The 24,282-nt window shown below is 43.3% G+C and overlaps 1 pseudogene; it reads right to left on the reverse strand.

Moving 5' to 3' along the window:
- Positions 1–23,822, reverse strand: part of LOC137536845 (zinc finger protein 585A-like) — a 42,368-nt pseudogene extending 18,546 nt beyond the window's left edge.
- Positions 23,823–24,282: the final 460 nt, after the last annotated feature.

The raw sequence follows: 24,282 nt of genomic DNA on the forward strand, positions 1-24,282 counted from the left end.
ATGCGGTGGCTTCCCCGCGTTCATCCATACTGCTAGTGGTAAGCTCATGCGTGCAAACCGCCGCCTTGTTCACTGGGCATGCGGCGGCTTCTCCGCGCTCCGTCAGGCTAGTGGATACAGGCCCATGCGCGCAAGCTGCCATGTTGAAGTCGGAATCAGCCGCCTACTTTAAGTACTTGCGGCGGCTTTTCCGCGTTTTCTCACAACTTCAGCATGAAATCTATTGAAACACAAGAGAGCCAAAGCTTTGCACTTCTTTGTAGTAGATCAATATATTTCTGTGATATTGAATTGCACAGTATTTGTGTCAACCACATCCCTTCAGGAAATATGTAGAGAACAATATTTTTTATTTATGCAGGCCCATTATATTTCACAAAGCTGTACAGGGTGTAATGTAGACAATAGTGCACAAAAGTCAATAATTATATAGAACTGTGCAATAAAAACGTATGAAAATGTGTCTATAAATAGTAAAAAGTATAAAAAAAAATCTAATAATGCTGGTACAAGCATAAGCACAAAGTTACGTCAATAGGGTAAAAATCTGCCCTCTTAAGATTATAGTCTAGAGCAATGGGATGGAACAACTAAGTTGGGGGCAGAATTAGAGCAGAGAAGGTAGCAGGTAGTTTGATAGCTGAAAGCCAGGTGTGTAGTTTGATAGCTGTGCCAGGTGAAGGGATAATGCTTTTGATGAATTGTATATTTTTAGATAGGGAATTTTACAGGTATGCTTGATTGTTTCAAAATTCAATTCTTGATGGATATGGAGTGGAAGAGAGTTCAAGAGGAGGGCTGAAGCGCGTGAGAAATCTTAGATACAAGAGCACAAAGAGGTGTCCACAGAGGAGGACAGAAGAGCTTGACATGCAGAGCAGAGATCACACTTCAGGAGATGTCTAGAAATTAGGAGAGGGATTGACCCAGGATTTCAATTCAGATACTCCATATTTTTGTTAAATTAAATACATTTGTTTTTCTGTGCATCAATTAAAAAGTTTTCCAATGACTGGTCTTTGGGTTTGCATTAGACCCCCACTTCTAAGCGATTTATTTAATTCTTTCCTTGCAAGGAACAAAGTATGGGGTGGCCAAGTTAAGTTAGAGTGGTGACCTGGTTTCCAATTCCTTATCCACATTTTTCAGTATGCGCTGCTTGAAATCTAGAGGTAAAACTTGTCAACCATGTTTTGGTAAAGGAATACATGAACCCGATTCCAAAATACTAATATCCAGGGCTGAGACCAGATTACGTGTAAAAATGGGGGTTAGGGAGCTGATACTTAGGACAGTTGGGCGAGGCATTAGAGAAAAATGTAACTAGTTTGGACGGAAAAAGCTTGGATTGGAGTAAGGCAAATAGATCAGTTTAGTTAAATGTCTGAAACAAACATTCTAATATTATCCAATACCTCCAAATGTGAATGCAATACACTGCCCTACTACACTTAAGATAGATTTAATTAGTAAATATGCACTTTGGTTTGCTATTGACATGTGACTTCGCAGGCTTTGAGCGAGTGACTGCATTCACTGGCTAATAACAGTATCATCAGGCGCTGTTCCGTACACAAATATGGGCGAGTCTTCCCAGTGCCCCACTTTCCATATCATTTGTTAGGCTCTGTATACATTTGCAATTATTGTCACCCATCGGGGATTGAGAAAGGATCCCTTGGTCAACAAATCGGGGACCGATGCTGTACAGACACATCTCTAGCCTTCAGGCTAGCCATGTGTTCTCTTGCTATAGAGGGGGTGGAGGGAGGACGATTGGCCAATGACAGAGCAGCTTTCCACAATTGGGGGAAGCAAAAACTACATGGCAATCAGGCATGCTTGGGCGTCAGGGTTTGTTGAGGATACAACAAGTTGGACATCGGCCGTACATTATACACACATTAGAAAGGGCAATGATCGTCAGCCGAAGCAGTCGTCACCACCCATTTTGGCCAACTTTTATCTAATGTATGTATTTAATCTGCATCATGAGAACAGTACCCCAAAAGTGTGATGCCCGGAAGGTGCGCATACACATCCAATTTTACCACTGCCAAGTATTATGATGTAACAATCTGTTCATAGTATTTAAAATGTCTTGGCCCTCATACTACATGGAAGAGGTCAACCATAATTGGATGTGTGTACACCCTTAGATTCTTTACTGCAGCTCTTATTACATCCTCGCTGGACTTGACATCGCCCAGGGAACGAAGAAAAAAGGAAAAATCATGAGCTGTGTATTTTAACACGTTATTTATTTAACTATTAAGGTGGTACAGTTTACCAAAATAGTTCACAATATTAAAAAGGGTTACTTAATGGTTGACAAGTTGGAAGACAAAGAGTAATCACACTAAACAATTACATTTAGAGGATGTCATTCTGTACACAGAAGTGTCTAGCATGTGGCATGAAGAGTAGCAAAAAATGATCCAACTATAGATCAGAATTATACTCCACCCAGGAGATCTACACCTGACGTGGCATAAGCTTTCATGGATGGATCCAGTGGATATAAAGTGTATGAAAAACTAATGCTGCCCATACATGCATAGATTTTAATGCAATCTAATGCAAAACTATCAGTTTTAAAACAATTATTTGAATTTTTTAATTTAATGTAATCAAAATTTTCCAATTCTCCTATTAATTTGAAAAAAAAATGTATCCTTTTTAACTTGTCCTCCCATTGTGAATGGCATCCAATGATCAGTTTAAATGTAGGAGTCCAGCATTAATCCAAGCAAGCTGAGTAGAGATGGTCAACAGGATGCTAATAATTTTGAGATAATACAATGTTTATGTAATTACATACAAGAAATAACTGAACAAAATCATCAGCTGCTGCATTTCATTGGTCCAGTTCCATACTGCATAAAATCAACATAGGATTTACATCATACATTTTTTTTTAGGGTCTCACTGACCATCTCTATTGCTAAGCACTGGGTCATAAGTAACCATCCACTACACTCACTGTGGATATTCAGCCCCCCCCCCCCCCCCTCATGCTTTTCAGTGCGACAATGCCACTTAGGACACTACTGTAATATATATATATAGCAGCTTTTAATTAATGGTGTCAGTACTGTGCAAATGTGGACCAAGTAACAGTTGAAATGTTGGGGAAACCTTGTTAAACATTGACATTGAAAACAGATATACAGTATATCTGACTGGTATAAATGCCTAAATCTATCTCCTTTCACCCGCTGCACAGCAGCACTTAGACTGAGATATGCCACACAGTGAAATTCTTACACTCTTAACGGGAAGCCATTGCTGGCTCTTCTATGAGGTGAGGTGGCAACACTTGGGGGCAGCAATCTTCAACGTTCATTGACCTCATGTTATCAGTATCAATAGTTAACATGATTAATATTTTGTAACTAACTTTGGATGAGACCTCTCATTATATGTATTAGAGGCGCTAGAGCCCGACATACCCTAACCTTTTGGCACTTTTCTGTTATTGACCTGAAGAAGCAGATTGGACATGCAAAACGCATTGTCTTTGTGTTTCTTGTGTACAAAAAGCAAAAAGTCAATTAACCCTCCGCACACTCACATGCAAATTCTTTCACAAATTGTATGCATTTCCACCACAGACGCCTGGCGTGCATCTTCGAGAAAGGTAAACCAACAATTCCTCTCTTAGTTTTTAAATGGTTTTTAATCGTTTTTTAATTGTTTTTAATCATTTCATGTATTTTATATATTTTGGGTGCCTCCGCCCAGCAGTTTACTCTCAGTATGTGTGTCTGTGTAGGAGGGGAGGCGCATCATTATAAAGCTTGTCTTAGGCAGCAAAAATATAGACCCACCCCTGATGCCTAATTAGCGTGCTACTGCTCATCACAGTCTAGTCAGCAAACCCTGAACTGTCTGTATGTTGGATAGTCACCCTAACTAAGCAGGAAGAGAGCCAGCAAGCTTGTCACTCTACAGGAAGTAGCAAGTATCCCTTCCCTTTACCAAGCATGGGCAATGGGCTCTCAGAGCATCCCCTTGTTCAGTTAGGAATAACAATTTACAAAGTGGGTAAAACTGCATTGTAAATCAGCACGGCTTGTTACTAAGGGTAGGTGCACACATAACATAACGTGAAAGGTCGCATTTTATGTCATCTGTGGGGTTTTTTTTGTGTGTTTTTTTTACCGCAGATGCGTTTTTCAAGCGTTTTGCGTGCATTTTAATGCGTTTGCATTTTGTATGTGTTTTTGAATTGCGTTTTGTGCAAATGACTAAGAAGACAACAGGAAGCAGAAAAACATCACAAAACAATTATTTTTTTAAAACGCATATAAAAACGCATGAAAAACGCATACCATTGCATTTCCATTGACTTTCATTATATGCGTTTTTGAAGCATTTTTGCATAGTATGCAGCAAAACCAGCGTTTTTAAAAACGCACGCATACAAAACGCATATGCGTTTTTTCCTGCAGCCCATAGACTTCCATTAGCGGCAAAAATGCAACGTTTTAAGCAACGCTAGCATTTCTACTAAGTGTGCACCTAGCCTAACAGTAACAAGCCACAGCCGAAAAACATACAGGTGCCAACGTGACATAAATATATATATTGCAATTTCAACGCTGGCTCTCTTCATGCAGTTCCTCCACAGTACATCATGGCAAACGGAAACACATTAAAGCAGTAGGATTAGCCATACTATTCCAGGGGGAAAAAAAACACATATATAAGTAGATAAATGCTTGATCTACTTACATAACACATGTATTATACTGTCCATGTTTTGATTTCAGTGAATTTTATATAGTAAATGAAGAGAATTCTGTTCCTGGTGGGGGCCATGTCTTTTGCCCACAGTTTTGAGATAATAAATCCTGATGTTATTTCTGCTCTTAACTTTTTTTCTTTTCTCCTCCAATCGCAGAGTCACCTCAGCCTTGCTTGTAAGCACAAGTGAGCAGAGGATCGTGTTTCAGATAGGCAGCTAGGCAGGGAAATAAATGGAAGAGGAGGATTATATTATAGATAAAAAGAACCCCCAGCATGCAACTGTTTGGCACTGACTACTAAAGGGCCAGTGCTCCTTAAAGAGAATCTGAATCTTTACACCTTATATTCAACAGGGGCATGTTTGCCCCTGCTAAAACGCCGCTATCCCGCGGCAGAACGGGGGGTCTTTAGCCCCCAAATCCCCTCCGTGGTGTCCGGGGAGTGCTTCCTGTTGAGGCAGGGCTAATGGCAGCAGCCCTGCCTCTCAGCGCTGTTAACAACCCACATTATAAGGTTGTTAATCAAGCCTGTAATCACGTTCTCATATCTAGCAGAAGGGTCCAAGGTGACTATTTCGCCTTCAACCATTTAGCCGAGATATGGAGATATGGGGACTCGATAACAACAGGCTCCATTAACCGATCAGCAGCTTCAAAGGAATTATCTTGTTTGATATAAGTTGTCCTCAGTCGGCAGAACTCGTGCTGTAAATTCTTAAAATGCTTTGATCTCTTTGTACTAGCAGAAAATATAGAAACTGAAAGCAGAAGTCCTCTGTTATCGTCTTACACTGCCCCCTAGTGACAAGTGGCCATAAATACACATTACAGCAGTGCTAATTATTAGCAAGGAAACGTAACAAATAAGAAATAAAAAATGTGCTAAATTAATTGGCCTGGAACACTTGCAAGCCTCTAAATAAATTGGCTTCTAAAGGGTTAACAAACTTATACAGTATAATCCCTTTATAGTAGACTTCAATGGACCAGAAAAAGTAGTTTACTATATCAGACATTTAGACACATTTGCTGGGACCTGAGGACCGAGTTTACTACATCCAGAGGTTTACTATGTCAGAGTTTACTATAATGAGATTCTACTGTAATGTGGGTTTTCACCAGCTGGTAAGCTTAATGTGTTTCTGTTTGCCATAATGTACTGTGGAGGGATTGCATGAAGAGAGCCTGTATTGAAATTGTGATACATATACATTTCTGAAGTGGGAGACCCGGGTTCTCATCTCGGCTCTTTTTGTTCAGTAAACCCGAACCTATAAAGTAAGGAGATTTTGGGCAAGACTCCCTAACACTGTTACTGCCTACTGAGTGCCCCCAGTGGCTGCAGCTCTGGTACTTTGAATCTGCCAGGAGAAAAGGGTGATGCTGTATAAATGTTTTGTGTCTTGTCTTTTATCTAGCTATAAATATTTCTTCATATTTATTTATGAATAATTGATGATTTTTCCAACTTAGAACTCACTATTATGGAATGACCATCCCTAAAGCCATCTTCAGTACCCCCTGGGGTCTGTGTACTATGTCAAGAAGCTAGTTTTTACAGGATGTTTTGTCACTTACTGAGTAGCTTCTTCAGATCTGATCAAGTGAAAGAAATACTGGACAGCTCCATACAAAGGGAGATAATCCACTAACTCCAGCCATCGGACACTTATCATGCACAACTTGAGTTTTTATGTCCCAGTTTACAAGTGTGTACTACCTTTAGACATACTTTAGGTAAAGATGATAAATTGGCATTGTGTGTTCATTTTGATTGGGGCAGCCATTTACACATGGGGTTTCTTCAAACTAATCCCTTAAAGAGAACCTGAGGTGGGTTTGAAGAATGTTATCTGCATACAGAGGCTGGATCTGCCTATACAGCCCAGCCTCTGTTGCTATCCCAAACCCCCCTAAGCTCCCCCTGCACTCTGCAATCCCTCATAAATCACAGCCACGCTGCTGACAAACAGCTTGTCAGAGCTGGCTGTGTTTATCTCTATAGTGTCAGTCTGCTGCTCTCCCCGCCTCCTGCAGAACTCCGGTCCCCGCCTGCATCCCTTCCCCCCCTGCTGATTGGAGGGAAGGGATGGGGGCAGGGACCGGAGCTATGCAGGAGGCGGGGGAGCAGCCGAGACTGACACTACAGATGTAAATACAGCCTCACAGCATGGCTGTGATTTATGAGGGATTGCAGAGTGCAGAGGGGCCTTAGGGGGGTTTGGGATAGCAACAGAGGCTGGGCTGTATAGGCAGATCCAGCCTCTGTATGCAGATAACATTCTTTAAACACACCTCGGGTTCTCTTTAACAGAAGAGATTCAACCATTTATTATCAACATGCAATGCTGATTTATTATATCTACTTAGATGATTGAGACCATACACATCTTAATGCTGGGTACACACTATGAGATTTTCTGGCCGATTTACCAGAAAGAAAGGAGATAAGGAATCCTCTCAGTGGAAATTTCAGAAGACAACATTTATTTGAGTAAACAATACAGCAAATAAAACTATCCCCTGATGACGGCGGAAGGCTGAAACTAGTCGGGACGAGAGCGGGCAATGCTGCATACCTGATCACTAGTATTGTGCTATAGTACCACACCAAGTGGGAAGCGATTATTGCCAAGAGGGTCCCTACTGGAGTAGGACCCTCTGAATGTGAGTTTTATTTGCTGTATTCCTGGAGAATTGTTTACTCAAATACATTTTGTCTTCTGAAATTTCCACTGAGAGAATCCCTTATCTCCTTTTTTTCTGGTGCACTGAGCTGCACTTTTTGGAGTGAAAGATGCACATGTGGGATCTCTGGAGGTGGAACAAGTGCATAGTAGCATTCTGACGTTGATCATACAGCTCTACTGTTTATCTAAGATATACTGCATGAGGTTAGAAGGATACGCCTCTACAGCGGCTGCAGTGTGAGAACTGAAGAACAAAAAAGTGCAACCATCTTGGGGCGCCTCTTGTGTAACGATTTGCTATCAATGAAATTTCTTGACCTGGATAAACAAGGACCATCACAGAAACCCCAACTGTAGTAGTCTTTGAAAGTGAAGGAAACACAGTTTAACATGTATAAAACTCTCTCAGTGGTCGTCACTAGTCTGGTGGATGGCAAATTCACATTTTATTCTTGTTTCTAAAAATGTCTTGCACCTTAAGCATCATCAGGAATGCTTGTCCATGTGAAGCCTCTTATGCCTACTGAGGCAGGAGTTCCACAGAAACCGTTTCCCACACTCTGCACAAGAATACGGCCGCTCCCCCGAGTGACTTCTCTGGTGAACAAAAAGATGTTCTTTCTCCGTAAATCCTCTCCCGCACTCTAAACATGAATAAGGACGTCCGCCTGAGTGATTTTTCTGATGTTTAATAAGTTCGTCTTTCTGAATGAAGCCTTTCCCACACTCAGAACATGAAAAAGGCCGCTCCCCTGTGTGAATTTTACGATGTCTCAGAAGGTGTCCTTTCTGGGTGAAACCTTTCCCACAGTCTGCACACGAGAAAGGACGCTCACCCATGTGACTTCTCTGGTGTCTAAATAGGTTGGAGCTCTGAGTGAAACATTTCCCACACTCTGGACAAGAGAATGGCCGCTCGCCACTGTGGCTTCTCTGGTGTGTAAGGAGAGCCCCTTTCTGAAAGAAACCTTTCCCACACTCTGAACAGGAAAATAGATTACCAGCCTTGTGGTATCTCTGGTGCAAGGTGAGATTTTTCTCCTGGGAAAAACGTTTCCCACACTCGTCACATGAAAATGGCCGCTCATCTGTGTGGCTTTTCTGGTGCGCAAGAAGATCAGATTTCTGAGCAAAACATTTACCACATTCTGGACAAGGAAAGCGATTCGCCACAATGTGGACTTTCAGATGAATGTCCAGCTCTGTCTTCTCTGAAAACCGTTTGCCACAGTCAGAGCATGAAAGCGAAGCACCGTTCACTTGTGCGCCAGCGGTCTGATCTTCGCCATTATAATCTGGAGGTGAGATAAAACGTCCCTCCGAGTTGCTCTCAACATGGTGTCTGTCTGTTAGAAATAAATATTTATTAATATTAAAAAAAAATGTTTTTCCACATTTCGTAGTCAGCACTTTCTTTTATGCTGCTGCCACTTACAGTAGGCAGTAAAAATGTGACAGATCTGACAAGATTTGGACTAGTCCATCTCCTCATGGGGGTCCTCAGGATCTCCTTTATTCTTTACAAAAGCACTCCCTGCAAAGGATCTATACAAAGATGTCGGCCAGCTGGCATACTCATTTGCACACTATTCTGCCAGTTGGACAGAGCAACTGCCCTTCAGTAAGTGGTTTTAAAAATAAAGACAACCCTGAAAATCCTAGATGAGGAGATGGACTACTCAGATCTGTCAGAATTTTACAACCAAATGTAAGTGACAGCAACATGGAGAAAAGTAGCTTACAGTGCACTTTATTCTGGAACAATATGTACATTTTACACACATACATGTATTTCAAATTTTACAGTTAACAGCTGTCCTGCACGCATTATCTCGAGATAGATAATGTGTGCCGGACCATCCTCAGCTTCAAATCAGGAAGAAAACAGCTATGGCCTCTAAGAACCGCACCAAATCAGCACACAATAATTTTGAAAAAAGTATATCCTTTATTAATTGATCCACAAAAGATTAAAACACAATTAAAAACAGGTGGGGGATAACAATAAACCCAGATTGTCGGAGAACCGGCAGGAAAATAAAGTGCAATTAGTGCTAATAACACACCACTAAGGGTGTGAAACAATTTAATGGGTGCCAATTTGGGGTAATGACCAATACGATTATATTGTACATAGGGGGAGTGGAAGGGAATAGGAACAAAAGTGCAGGTGCATAATTAAATAACAATAAAAATCTATTATATGCAATTATGACAATGATTAGTCCTCAATGTGTAGCAATGTAGAATAAAACAATAATAATCACTGTAAAAAAAGGTGTTTGTACAATGAAAGTGATAGGCGAAAGAGTCACCTAAAGAAATAGTGAGTGAAGATGGCAGTACCAATAAAAAGTGATAGATGAGCAACCACCATCAATGTGGTGAAAGTCCTACCGGTAAGTGATTGGCTCCACGGGGGGACTTTCACCACATTGATGGTGGTTGCTCATCTATCACTTTTTATTGGTACTGCCATCTTCACTCACTATTTCTTTAGGTGACTCTTTCGCCTATCACTTTCATTGTACAAACACCTTTTTTTTACACTGATTATTATTGTTTTATTCTACATTGCTACACATTGAGGACTAATCATTGTCATAATTGCATATAATAGATTTTTATTGTTATTTAATTATGCACCTGCACTTTTGTTCCTATTCCCTTCCACTCCCCTTATGTACAATATAATCGTATTTGGTCATTACCCCAAATTGGCACCCCTTAAATTGTTTCACACCCTTAGTGGTGTGTTATTAGCACTAATTGCACTTTATTTTCCTGCCGGTTCTCCGACAATCTGGGTTTATTGTTATCCCCCACCTGTTTTTAATTGTGTTTTAATCTTTTGTGGATCAATTAATAAAGGATGTACTTTTTTCAAAATTATTGTGTGCTGATTTGGTGCGGTTCTTAGAGGCCATAGCTGTTTTCTTCCTGATTTGATGTTGTCTTCATTGGCCATTCTGCTCATTTCGGGGTTCCTTATCATTTACAGATGGGACTGTATTATTGTTTATGGATGGTGCTCCACATGTTGTGTCTTAGGACCATCCTCAGCTGTCATAAGCCGTTTTGCTGCCTAATGCAGCTATGCAGAGTGGTGCAAGGAGCTACTTTATATTTACATGCTCCAGGCGGTTGGACTGGCGTCTCCTTCAACCACCGCCGGCACTGCACTCCCGGCATCCTCTTCCAATCACATAATCTGACGTGGTTGTGGAAGGAGGCACCCTATCGGCAATGAACTACTATTCAATATTTATTCATGTCAGCACACTACGTGTTACGGGACGCTCATCAGGCTCTGCCCATAACATGTAGTGAGCTGACATTAATAAATATTGAACGGTAATTAATTGCCTATAGAGTGCCTCCCTCTACTTCAAAGTATTTCTTGTACTCATAGAACTTATATGGATACAGAGGTTCCAGAAGGATAAAAAGATATAAAACATTTAAAATGAGGAGGTAGTGGTGGACTTACCTCCTCTGGGCAGACAGTAAATTACAACGTGTTTCGCAGGACTGACCCGTTGCATCAGGCAAGATGGAGCATATACAAAATCAGGTCTAGTACTATGCCAAGCGCCTCTTGGCATAGGCGCTTGGCATAGTACCTGTAACGATCGGTGTAACACAGAGAGAATCTGATTATTGGTGATCTGCAGTATCGCCAAAAATGCAGATATATACCTGATTATTGATGATCTGCAGTATCACCGATAATCAGATATATCACTAACCTCTGGATACCTGAGTAATATGAGTGTTTGGTGCAACAGTAATACTTTGAGGGGAATACCTGGGGAACAGGTATCAGGGCAGCAGGCAATACTGTCCAGGAGAACAAGTACCTTCCAGTAACCTGGGACTCTCCCGCAGGGAGGAGCCAGGTTAGGAGTTGGAAGGGCCAGAGCGTGCGTGACACCAAAGGCAGGATGTCACTGACTGATCTGTGAACTATCTCTAAGTGAGAAGATAGTTCTCGAGGTCGGACTAGCCAGGTCGGCAACACACGGACAGACAAAGTACAAAGACAGGAGACTGATTCGGTAATCCTAAGGCACGCAAAGTTTGGCAACAGAGTATCAGATATAGCGAGGTACCAAATCAGTGATCAGAAGAGTGGTCAGGAAAGCAGAAAGTCATAACAGATAATAAACAATGCCTAGTCTTGGGTGTAAGCTCCATGATAATCAACACCCTGGAACTAGTCTGATATATATATATAACAGAATGGTAACACAAGTCCCTAGACTTAGGTGTGAGGCCCTTGATCATCAACACCCTGGAACTAGTCTGAATAATAACAGAATGGTAATACAGATTCCTAGACTTGGGTGTGAGGTCCTTGATCATCAACACCCTGGAACTAGTCTGAATATAACAACTGGTAACACAGAATCTAACAAAAGGTCTGAGTGCTTCCACGTAGTGATCGCAACGGCAGACAACCAGTGAATGACCAGCACCCAGTATATATAGTACAGCGCTATCCAGCGCCTCCCCTAAGTGCTGGACCAATGGGAACTGGTTGCAACGTCAGCTGACCGGCTTGGTCAGCTGACTCGCTTCTGGCTTTCATAAAAGTTCTGCCTCTCAGCGCGCGCGCGCGTCCTTCTGAACCTGTGTGGACTATCAGTCCCAGCCACACCAGACATGTGTTGTGAACCACCCGCCGCGCTGGACGCGGAACCAGCCGCACCGCTATCAAAGCATGCGGCGGTTTCTCCGCGTCTAGCCATACTATCAGATGTAGGCCCACGCTTGCAAACCGCCACGTTGTGTTCTGAGCACACGCGGCGGCTTTTCCGCGTTTTCTCACAGTACCAGACCTGTTTTTGTATATGGTGTACAAGATACAGAGGCGCCAAAAGAATAAAAGGTAATGAAATGAACTTACAAAAGCCAACTGGTTAAACAGAGGAGGCAGCGGTGGTATTACCCCCTCCAAACAGACACAGGCAAGGACTGCGATTGAGACAGTCAACAATTTATTCGGAACTCCAAAAAACAATGCGACGCGTTTCACGGGCCATACATTCCGCTTCCTCAGGCAAAATACAGTAGGATTCAGACCTGTTTTTGTATATGCTCCATCTTATTGCCTGATGAAGCGGATCACTCCTGCGAAACACGTTGTATTTTACTAGCGTATGTAAATAAATTGTGTTGCTGAAAATTGATTGGCATTTTCTTGTATCTGCCCGGAGGAGGTAAGTCCACCAATAACTCCTCATTTTAAACGTTTTAGATCTTTTTATCCTTCTGGCGCCTCTCTGTATCCATACTACGTTATACATATCCACCCTTGGTGGAGGGGTGTTACCCCTTTTTTCCTTGCTCTACAGAGAGCGACTTCTTAATCCTGATTGGGGACAGGTCTAATCTCCCCACCTGCATTTACAGTGGTTACCTATGCGGTAACCCTGACTTGTGAGTATACTGCACAGACTCTTTCCACACACCTTCATTTACCAGTGCATACTACACTATATTGGGCTCTCGGGGTCCCTCTTTTGTTTATACTCATAGAGGATAAGCTAACTGAATTTAGTTCCACCCCTGATGACAGTATAGAGGCGAAACCGGTCAGAAAATGGGCATCTCAAAATGCTTTCACCAATTGGTATTCTGGTACTTGTAGTGCCTCACGGCAATGTGATTAATTCTGGGTCCCTGTTGCACAGGAACCACAAAGTGACAGTGTTATTTTATGATTTGTTTTACTTAATAAATAGCTTCTGCTTGGATCTGACACAAACCTTCATGGTGTGTTTGAGCACTGGGTGTCTGCAACATATCTACAGCTCTTTTTTCTCACGGAAGGAACAGTTTATGCTAACAGATCAACAGATATTGAATACTATGATCAGATTGTGTAGTAAAAACCCTCACACTATATGGAGGTGGTATAATTGGTCAATGATTGGCCAATCAAAATTGAATGTGTGTACCAGGCTTTACTCTGGGAATTCAGTGTTTGTTACTCACCTGAGCTGATATCTGGAGGTGAATCTTCCTTTCCAATAGAAGGCATCACGTTACCGTCCTTCATAGCCTGCTGATTGCCCATCACAGCCGTCTCCTCCTCTTCCTCCTTAACTACCACCATCGTTTCAGCCCCCGCCATCGTCTGCTGTTCGCTCTTCACGTACGTCTCTTTTTCTTCCACTTTCACCTCAACTTTCTCAACACGATGTTCTACCCCCTTAGAAGTAAGGAAAAGACATTGAGAAATGTTCAGGACCAATATAGTGCATCTATGCAGGTTAGAGTTAATTTTGAGCTCTAGGAGCTGGATTCATCTTACCTGATGATCATGGGGCATGGTGTGATTATCCAGTGGAGATTCCTGGTAATAAATAGGACCTGTACAGTTCTCTGGTGGGTTTTTGTTACTGGATCCATCTGTAGGAGACACGTGACGGAAAAGTATACATGATATATCTCATTTTTATTTCCCAGCAAAGATGACAAAACAGGAAAGGAATCTGAGTCATTAGAAGTCACTGACCTGTAAATGCCTGATATTTATAAAACATTTACACTAGAGTGAGTATAAGGACCCGATAACCGCTCCCAAGAGTGTGCTTGCTCTGTTACTCAAACACACAGCATAACTCAAACAACCTCATTATTATGAGACACGCCCCTCTCCTTCCTCAAGTCCAGGGTGGTCTCCTGTGCCCATCAGCACTTCTGTGTGAGAGGACCTGCCTTGCCACCTACTTCTCCCAGCTGAAGAAGAGCTGCTTCCTCACCTTCTGCCACCCACAAGCCCATACGCCTGGATAAGGAGTTTTGCTGACCCTTGGAGAGAGACCAGATGCCATTTTTGTTTAACTTGAAAAAAATTACAGAATCACCACACATGCAGCACCTCTCTGATCTCCTGTTGTGCAGTTAGTGAGCTTATGGGCTCAGGCAGCATCAACAAGCAATCTAAGTGCTTCTAGGTGCGATAAATCACTCATAAGTTTGAATTGCACACTTCCTAAGGTAGATCTCTGGGAGGCTGGCACCTCAAAAATATTAAAAGCAGGTTGAGGTTTAAAAGGAAGCTTAAAGAGAAACCGTACCCAGGGACTGAACTTCATCCCAATCAGGAGCTTATACCCCCTTTTACATGAGAACTTTTTACCTTTTCTCAAATGGATCATCAGGGGGGTCTGTATGGCTAATATTGTGGTGAATCCCTTCCCACAGTGTGATGTCAGGACCATGGTACTGACAGTTTCCTGTCTGTGAACCTCATTGCATTGTGGGAAATAGATGTTTATAGCTGTTTCCAACTGCCAAAAAAGCAAGCAGCATCTCCTTCCACTGACATTTCCTGCTAGCAGTAAAGCTGTCACCATGTGATAAATGTCAGAATGTAAGTCAGGGAGAGGAAAGATTTTACAATGGGCCAACATTGACTAAATCATTTATACATAATTATTGTAAAAATGAAGCACTTTTTTATTACATTATTTTCACTGGCGTTCCTCTTTAAGTGTCATGATGAGATAGAAATGTGTATGTAGAGTGCCAGGCACACAAACAAATATGCTGTTGTTTTTCTTCTTCCTCTGCCTGAAAGAGTTAAAGGGGCACTATGGTGAAAAATTGTAAAATTTAAAATATGTGCAAACGTAGACAAATAAGAAGTACGTTTTTTCCAGAGTAAAATGGGCCATAAATTACTTTTCTCCTATGTTGCTGTCACTTACAGTAGGTAGTAGAAATCTGGCAAAAAGAAAAAGGTTTTGGATTAGTCCATCTCTTCATAGGGGATTCTCAGGGATTTATTTATTTTCAAAAGCACTTAGTGAATGGCAGTTGCTCTGTCCAACTGCCAAAAAACTGTGTAGAGAGCAGGGAAGCTGGCCAGCATCATTGTTTAAATCCATTTTAGGGAATATATTTATAAAAAGCCTTGCTGAGAATCCCCTACGAAGAGATGGACTAGTCCAAAACCTGTCGCTTCTGTCAGATTTCTACTACCTACAGTAAGTGACAGCAACAGAGGCGTCCGAGCCATTAGGCAGCTATAAATTTTCGCCTAAGGCGACAGGAAGAGGCAAGGGCGCTTCTGCACTGAGTAGTGAGAGAAGAAATGCCTCTCAGCTGACTCAGGTGTCAGTTTACACAGCAGCAGCGGGGCTGACTGGACTTCAGCTCAATGATTCAAAGAACCACAGTAATGAATGAGTCAGTGAGAGAAGGCACTCATCCTAGTCAGGGATCCGAGGAGTACAGCATCATCAGCTCCTGAGTCCAACTCCTGAGAATTCAGTCCCTCTCTCTCTGCTACTGCTAACTGCGTGGATGTAGAGACTGTGTAGCAGCCAGGCATTGACTTCCCCCCAGGCCGCCTTTCATTCAATGATTTAGGGTTGGTCCTGTGTCTGCTGTATTCAGGTTTGTTGATGTAAGGCAATGTAAAATACTAGGCTAGCTGATAAAAGTGCAATTAGAGGGCAGGCTAGCTGGTAAATATACACAGCATGATGTAGAACTCGTCTGGAGGGTCAGTGGGAAAAAATCTGTCTGGTCTCTCTCCATTGTTATAATGACTGCATGTGCAGATAAGGTCTTAAACAGGTTGAAAAGTTTTGACAGTCCCTAGACTCCAGGAGGGCTGCTTGCTGACTTGTGTAAGAGATTGGCAGGGACAGCAGTCCTATTACCAGCAACTAGTCTCTGTGTAATGTGGGACTGCAATACATATAAACTGCTCCATCTCAGGCTATTCTCAGTCTCACTCCACTCCTCCTATCTCTGTATGTGTATAGTGTATGTCTACTGTGTGCTGTGTATAGTGTGCTGTGTGTGTGTGTGTGTGTGTGTGTGTGTGTGTGTGTGTGTGTGTGTGTGTGTGTGTGTGTGTGTGTGTGTGTGTGTGTGTGTGTGTGTGTGTGTGTGTTGTGTGCAGTGCGTGTACTGTGTGTGTGTGTATGTTGTGTGCAGTGTGTGTACTGTGTGTGTGTGTGTGTGTGTGTGTGTGTGTGTGTACTGTGCTGTGCGTGTCTAAAGTGTGTGTGTGTGTGTGTGTGTGTACTGTGTATAGTGTGTATGTTGTGTGCAGTGTGTGTACTGTGTGTGTGTGTGTGTGTGTGTGTATGTTGTGTGCAGTGTGTGTACTGTGTGTGTGTGTGTGTGTGTGTGTGTGTGTGTGTGTGTGTGTGTGTGTGTGTGTGTGTGTGTGTGTGTGTGTGTGTGTGTGTGTGTGTGTGTAGCGTGTGTACTGTGCTGTGCATGTCTAGTGTGTGTGTGTGTGTGTGTACTGTGTATAGTGTGTATGTTGTGTGCAGTGTGTGTACTGTGTGTGTGTGTGTGTGTGTGTACACTGTGTGTGTGTGTGTGTGTGTGTGTGTGTGTGTGTGTGTGTGTGTATAGTGTGTGTGTGTGTGTGTGTACTGTGTGTGGTGTGTGTGAGTGCATGCCGCAATAAGTATATTTTATGGTGAAACGCTCTGCTGCATAACAACTATTTTCTGGTGAACCCATGCCGCAATAAGTACATTTTCTGGTGAAACGCTGCTGCATTATGATTTTCGGGGGTCTTGGGGGTGGGGTTCACCACAGGAGTGGTGTTCACCATGAGGGGTGCGGGGTATGGGACTGGGGGCAATCACGGGGGAGGGGGGGCCACAGGATTTCTCGCCTGGAGTGACAAAATGGCTAGAGACGCCCCTGGACAGCAACATAGGAGAAAAGTAATTTATGGCTCATTTTACTCTGGAAACAAACATACTTTTTATTTGTCTATGTTTGCACATATTTTAAATTTTAATATTTTTTGCCATAGTGCCCCTTTCATTTTCAGCTATGCAACTGACAGTTTTTCTCCAGTCGGGACCCAGTCAGACAATAGTCCTTCACTGATAAGGAATTACAGCTTTCCTAGCAAAGAACTGGGCTTCAGAGAGTAGAGCATAGATAAAAAGGTCAACAGTTCATACATTTTAGCACTCCCTGTTTCACTGTGTGGAGACACCACAATAGATATACTTTAACATTTTAAACATAACAGTGGGATATCTAAAAGTCATTTGATAAGTAGGAGAATAGATACAATTATGTATCTCAGTGTATTTTCTTTTCTTCCTTTACAAGAAATGAAAGTTTCCTCTTACCCAGTGATGTAAGCGGCAGCTGATTCTCCATTTTGGCGCCCTTGTAGAGATCTTTGTGCTCTTCTATATACTCCCATACCTACATTGAGACATATAAACATCTTGACACCTTATAGAAACCTGACACTCAATGATAACAGTCACCATCCAGATATAGGCCTTGCTGTAACATCCCAGAATTCCCAGCTCACCTCTCCTGTCAGCAGCTCAATCATCTTATTAATGACTTCTAGAATGGTCTTCCCACTGTGTTTCCCAGGTGTCAGGGAGTGAGGTAAAGGCACTGTGATGGGGGATGGACCATGGAGATGGCTACTGGGGGGCAGCAGTTTATCAGAGGTCTTCTTCACAGCTTCATAATCCTGTGTAATAAAAAAAAGGCGTCATCACCACTTTGTACATTCCATAGATCCTTAGATCTTCACTGAAGTGTTCTTATAAGAGCTAAGATTGAAGTCGCGTGAAACTCCCAGAATCCTCCTCACCTCTCCAGTCAGCAGGTAGATGATCTCCAGGGTGAGGTTCAGTATCCTCTCAGTCATGTGACTTGGCTCCTCCTCCATCTTCACTGATGTAGTCATGATATCTATACAGGAAGCTCCTCTCTGTGAAAAGAGAATAATCTGAGAAGTCCTCTTAGGTTTCTCTGAAGAATTCTCTAGTGTCTCAAAGCGTGTGCCACAGGACTGAGGCCCATATTGAACATGCTCAGGAAGAATACCTGGGAACTCTCCAGCTGTTGGCTGGCACTGCTAGCTTTCTAGTATCTTAGGTGACCCATCTGCAGCCAAGCTCCAGCTGCCTTCCCTGTGCACAGACCAGTATGCACAGAGGCACTGAGTGTGTGTAATTACCCAGACTCCTCAAGGGATACAACAGCTACATGTGCAACATATCAGTGTGAATAAGAGGAAGATGATCGCAGTGGTCCTTTCCCATACTGATCTCTGCACGGAGAAGAAGCCTACACTGTAGTGGAGACACTAAGGAACGGAACACTTACAGGGGTAAAGTAGGACTAATGAGGGGCTTTACAGTTAGCAATGTGAAATGCTGGTACTAAAAGGGCCACACCAGCAAAAGAAATAAGCTGTTAAAACCTGACACAACCGACAAGTTTTAAATCAGTCCATCTCCTCATGGGGGATTCTCAGGGTTTTCTATGTTTTCAAAAGCATTTTCTGAACAGCAGTTTAACTGACAAAATAGCAAGATGTTAGCCAGCCTCCCTACTCATTTGAATACTATTTAGCAGTTGCTGAGTCAATAACTGACAAAATAGTACATAAGTGAGTAGGGTGGTTGGCTGGTATCTTAATATTTTGTCAGTTAAACTGCTGTTCAGAAAATGCTTTTGAAAACATAGAAAACAATGAGAATCCAATATGAGGCTATGGTCTAGTCCAAAATGTGTCGGTTCTGTCAGGTTTTAACTACGTACTTTTTTTGCTGGAGTGGCCCTTTAAGACCTGCTGTGACCTGACGATAACTGCCTAACAGACAAGTGGTAACATTAACAGCCAGTAGGAGGCGCTACTGTCCTACTCCTCACTCTATTGGATCCCATATACTGCTGGGCGGGTGTTTCTCTCTCTCCCACCCCAAGCTCACTTGTCTTTCCTGCCCCCTCCACGTGTGCTCCCTGCGTCTCACTGTAATTCACCTTCCTGCTCTTCTGGGCCCCACCGAACTATAACCAAACAAAAAGCTCAGTAACTAAGTGACAAACTCCCTCTAAAAATGCCATTACCAGCCAGCAGTGCACTTTGTAAAATGAGGCCAATGGCCTCAATTTACTAAGCTTATCTCCTGTCTTTAGTAACGTTTCTAGAGTTATCACCATGGTGATAAGGCATGTAGTGTTCAGGAAACATTTTACCTCAGGCAAACCTAAAGTTAACTCTTCGTTAAAGAGACTCTGAAGCGAGAATAAATCTCGCTTCAGAGGTCAAAGTTAGCAGGGGCATGTGTGCCCCTGCTAAACCGCCGCTATCGCGCTGCTAAACGGGGGTGCCTTCACCCCCAAATTCCCCCCCCGCACGACTTGGTCTTACATTTGGGCGCTCCTGGAGGCAGGGCTAACCGCCGCAGCCCTGCCTCCAGTCGCGTCTATCAGCGGCGCATCGCCGCCTCTCCCCCGCCCCTCTCAGTGAAGGAAGACTGAGAGGGGCAGGGGAGAGGCGGAGATACGCGTCTGACAGACGCGCGTGGGGCAGGGCAGCGGCGGTTAGCCCTGCCCCAACCAGGAAGCGCTCCCCCGCTGCACCGAGGGGATTTGGGGGATCAGGGACCCCCGTTAAGCCGCGGGATAGCGGCGTTTTAGCAGGGGCACACATGCCCCTGCTATTTATGAGGTCTGAAGCGAGATTCATTCTCGCTTCAGACTCTCTTTAAGGAGAGATCTCTAAAGTTAACGTTTCAATCCTTAAAATAACTACAGAATTCTAAAGTAAAAGACAGGCGGTTAATTAACTGCATATGAAAATAACTGCAGATGAGGTAACTTAAGGAATGAAGAGATACGATAACTCTCTCACCGTGGGGAGGTAATTTTTCTCTTGCCTTATCTCCAGCATGATCTTAGTGAATTGAGGCCATTGTCTTTATTGCATCTCTGTCTATTGCAGTCGCATCCCTGGAACTTTTTTAATGAAATGCATGACAGCTGATTCATTGATCAAGCAATCAGGTAAACAAGTCATTGGTGGGTGTGGCCACAGACAGGTGGGAGTCAGCACTCTGCTTACAGGATATATGAGATGACGTGACATGATGATATAGACATGGGTATGTACAGTGCCAATACTAATAACTATGCTGCATTCCTTTTTTTTTTCCTTTCTCTGCCTGAAAAAGTTAAACATCAGGTATGCAAGTGACGGCTTCTGTCCTGCAGAAAATGGCTTCTGATAGCAGGAAAGAAATAAAAAAGGTTCAACAGTTCATAGATTTTAGCTGGGGCATACTTTAATGAATTTGTCATTGAGCTGAGACAATGAAACAATAGAAACGTAGGAAGTAGATTTCAATGTAACATAAAACTGTGGGATATATTAAAAAAAGGCAATTATTGGAAGGATGATAGATAAATTGGTTTATCACATCAGTTTATTTTCACCTTGTGTTTCCTCTAAGCATTACAGTGATGGCCATGTGGGCGGTTGACTCTGGAGTATGTAGCGTGTCCGAGTGGAGTGCCTATCACAAGGTATGTAACTGAATTTATGAAGCATTGTGAAGGGCCGTGTGGAGTGTGGTACTGTAAGTCGCAACAGCACTGCTCAAGCCGTTCCATGGTAATGGCTGTATACCGGTCTCCAGTGTGTGGTCTGTCTCACCCACCGCTTGTAGTGTGTCTCCAGTATGTGGTCTGTCTCACCCACCACTTGTAGTGTGTCTCCAGTATGTGGTCTGTCTCACCCACCACTTGTAGTGTGTCTCCAGTATGTGGCCTGTCTCACCCACCACTTGTAGTGTGTCTCCAGTGTGTGGTCTGTCTCACCCACCGCTTGTAGTGTGTCTCCAGTGTGTGGTCTGTCTCACCCACTGCTTGTAGTGTGTCTCCAGTGTGTGGTCTGTCTCACCCACCGCTTGTAGTGTGTCTCCAGTGTGTGGTCTGTCTCACCCACCGCTTGTAGTGTGTCTCCAGTATGTGGTCTGTCTCACCCACCACTTGTAGTGTGTCTCCAGTATGTGGTCTGTCTCAGCCACCACTTGTAGTGTGTCTCCAGTATGTGGTCTGTCTCAGCCACCACTTGTAGTGTGTCTCCAGTATGTGGTCTGTCTCACCCACCACTTGTAGTGTGTCTCCAGTATGTGGTCTGTCTCATCCACCACTTGTAGTGTGTCTCCAGTGTGTGGTCTGTCTCAGCCACCACTTGTAGTGTGTCTCCAGTGTGTGGTCTGTCTCACCCACCGCTTGTAGTGTGTCTCCAGTGTGTGGTCTGTCTCAGCCACCACTTGTAGTGTGTCTCCAGTATGTGGTCTGTCTCAGCCACCACTTGTGGTGTGTCTCCAGTATGTGGTCTGTCTCAGCCACCACTTGTAGTGTGTCTCCAGCATGTGGTCTGTCTCACCCACCGCTTGTAGTGTGTCTCCAGTATGTGGTCTGTCTCACCCACCACTTGTAGTGTGTCTCCAGTATGTGGTCTGTCTCATCCACCACTTGTAGTGTGTTTTACATCCATGTGCAGTAACCTTTATGCCACTGCTGATGCATATACAATCTATATCACCTGGTTTTCTGCTGCCCTCAGAAGACATAATATTTATTTTCCCAAACTGAGGTTAGTATTGTACTGTGGACAAAGCTTTTTTAGCCAGTTCATAGAGCTTGACTTTGGATTATACATGTATTAAGTTACTGCTGCCCATATATTAGCCTCTTATCATGTGTCTGGCACACATCCTAGTTTACAGTCACTGTAATTATCGATTGTGTATAATCTGTTTATGTGAGGAGTAATGCTTAGCAGGTGTAATGCTGAAGTATGCTTCTTATCGAAGGCATGCCACAACCCCATCTGCGCATGCTCAGTAGAGTCCTTCTCATATCCCTTCACTGGCTTGTCGATATTTATTCCATAGGGGCAGTTTTAAAGGCAGGTTAGTGTTAGAAGTGCAGAGGCTTAGTGTTAGCAGTGCGGAAATTCGTTTTAGGAGTGGAGAAGGTGGAAGAGAGGTTAGCTGAAGCAGAGGTCGGGGGTAAATTGGTGTTAGTGAGACCACACAGGTATTCCCCTCACTTCATCTATCTAGTAGTACAACCTGATAAAGTATAGAACAGGTAGTACAACTCAACAAAGAAGGACTCAACATATCACCGGCACCATATAGAGGAGTGCTTCTTTGTGTCATCTGTGTCTAAACCTCATAGAGAAGAGATCTCCAATCACAGCACCCTCTACAACATGGAGTGTTGTGATTGGCCGAATAGTGTGGGCATGGTTTACTACAACCAATTTGAACCTAAAAGTTCAAGAGTGAGCCATAGACTCAATCACGTTAGCAGAATTTCCCTATGAGGTTTCTTGCTGGGTCCCCTAAACTAGACCAGCGGCAATTTTTGATCTACAAGAAGTGGATCTGGGGGGGATGCCAACCTGAAACATTGCACAGGGTAAATCAGATCCCAACTGTGAAGTCCCTAGTCTATTTTAGGGGACCCAGTAGAAATTCAGCTAACTTGATAGTTTCCAATAGGTTGTAGTAAAGTACGCCCACACTGTTTGGCCAATCACAAGGCTTTGTGCTGTAGAGGGTGCTGTAATAGGAGAACTGATTTCCTGCCGGGTCCCCAACGTTTACTACCACTGTTGTGAATGAGTTATTAACTTATAGCTTGAATTAAAAAGGAATCTGAAGTAAATTTTAAAACAAAAAACAGATTCTCACCTAAGGAGAGGGAAGGCTCTGGGTCCTATAGAGCTTTCACATTCTCCTACCGGTCTCGGCTTTCCTCCGCAGGCTCCCCCGTTAGCAGTCCACGACCAATCGGATTGGTCAGGGTTGGGGAGACTTTGGCACTCGGGCTTCTGAAGACGGGCCGCTCCGTACTGCGTACTCATACTTACGCAGTACAGAGTCGCCGACTTACGAAGATTGCTGAAGTCTCCGGTGGCGAGAGATTTGTACGGAGCAAATTGCGGGGAACACGGGGACCAGGAGGAGAACGGGAAGACTATAGGACCCAGAGCCTTCCCTCTCCTTAGGTAAGTATCTTGGTGAAATTGCTTCACCATATAATTCAATTCATAACAATTTACAGTTCTGCCCATGATTATTTTACTGTGAGTGTGTAACGAGGGGGCTGCATGCAATGTGAGTTTGTAGGTGGGGTGAGGGGGCTGCATTGTAATGAGTGTGTAAAAAGGAGGGGGCTGCATTGCAATAAGTATTTAACAAAGAGGTGGGGACTGCATTGTAATGAGTGTGTAATGAGGGGAGGGGGGTGCTGCATTGTAATGAGTATGTAATGCGGGGAGGGGGGCTGCATTGTAAAGAGCCTGTAATCTGGGGGGAGGGGAGGATGCTGTGTAAATTGTCAGGCTGCATTATCATGTATGTTGCTGGGTACTGTGGAAGGAGGTGTAATATAATGTCCTGATTAGAGTATGATCCATCTTATTACCTCCTGTGCTGCCACTTCCAGCAACGACCCCTCTCTACTTCCTCCAGCTTCACCTCTAACAAAAGATCAATGTTCAGCACAGAAATCTCCTACCATGCAAATTCCCACTGACCCAGGAAGGGAAAGGGCTGAGCCAATCAAAGCCGGCAGCTGCTGATCAATTAGCTGGCAGATGGTTAATTAGCCAGCAGCAAGAGGCTCTCTACATTTCTGCCTAGAACTTCCTGTCTGTGCGTTCCACCTCAGACGCCTGCTATCGCCATCTTGTGGTGTGTAAAGGAACTGCATGGTGTTATTGCAGTTGAGACTTGCTCTGCATTTTTAGAGGCTATATTTTATATGTTTTACATAACACTGCTTTTTGTTATGAGAAGGGAAGGTGTAGGAGGGGCAAATAATTCTGAGTTGCATGCAAATTTATTACAAAATTGTGTGAACCTGGGAACTGGGCAAATCAATCTCAGCAGTGTTTTTATTGGTCCAATTCTTAATAAGGAGTGCAGTATGATAGTGAGGCAGTATATAAAGCCACATCACAGGGGAGAACCATAATTGAGAGAACTACAATAAGAAGCACTAGC

Source organism: Hyperolius riggenbachi, chromosome 10 (genome assembly GCF_040937935.1).
Source record: "Hyperolius riggenbachi isolate aHypRig1 chromosome 10, aHypRig1.pri, whole genome shotgun sequence".
In the NCBI taxonomy this organism is placed as follows: Eukaryota; Metazoa; Chordata; class Amphibia; order Anura; family Hyperoliidae; genus Hyperolius; species Hyperolius riggenbachi.